We start from the raw sequence: 1,014 nt of genomic DNA, 5'->3' as shown, positions 1-1,014 counted from the left end.
CTTGAAAGGGGCTCCTCAGGTGGCTTCCTCACCAGAAATGTGGTGGTGGTGTGGCCAGGGGCCAGTTTGTTTAGTTAGTGTCTGTGTGTGTGTGTGTCTGTGTGTGTTTACACACTGCTGGGTCACCAATCAGTCACACTGTCTAAGGTCTCATTTGACTGGCTGGTGCCTTTATGCACATGTTGAAGAGACAAGTGTTTCTGTGAACACTGGCTCTTCCCTTTATTCCCTTCACAATTGGGACATACACCCTAAAGGGTAGCATCATATGCAGAGTCAGAGGGAGGAAAGTAAGATGCAGCTGAGGAAGAAAAGTGACAGGCTGTCTTTAAAGTAGAGGTCTTCCTCTGAATTTGAGCTCACAGATGTGCTTTTGCAAGCAGCACTTCTCACGGGTGTGAGATGGCCACGTGAAGTCAGGAGGCCTCTCCCAACTTTTCGCATAAGCTTTTGAAAGGAGCTCAGATAATGAATGCATGTGCTTTTAGCAAAGCCTACAGTTTCAAGATGTAAAACAAAGAAGGGAGGGCTATTACTACTTTTTACTCAATGGAACATGTGTAACTGGCTGCAATATCTGAATTACACAAAATGTTGCAGTACATACCCAGTCAGATAATTCACCAATGTCACCAAATCATCTAAGCCAGATTCTGTGCTAATTCCAAGTCTCTGCATCATGTTCTCTATGTTCTCTATCCAAATAGACAAAAAAAAATTAATATTTTCAAGACATTTATTCTTTTTTTGTATTTTACAAAAGTTTATTTTTACATCATTTTGTACATTTTTTTTCCCACCATCTCAGTTGTAATCCCCGTGGATTTCCCATCACCAAGTCACCCATGTGCCATCACCATAATCCCGTGCATTTCCCTCCCCATCCCCCCATTTTTGATCCCATTCCCCACTCCACCCCTGCAAAATGTCTCTGGTATATGGCTGTTCATATTCTTGTTATTTTCTGGCCTAGTCCATTATACTCCTGCTATGAGTGAAACCATCCGGTATTTT

This window comes from Condylura cristata, unplaced genomic scaffold (genome assembly GCF_000260355.1).
Source record: "Condylura cristata isolate star-nosed mole 26May11 unplaced genomic scaffold, ConCri1.0 scaffold00016, whole genome shotgun sequence".
Lineage (NCBI taxonomy): Eukaryota > Metazoa > Chordata > Mammalia > Eulipotyphla > Talpidae > Condylura > Condylura cristata.
This window is presented reverse-complemented; position numbering follows the sequence as displayed.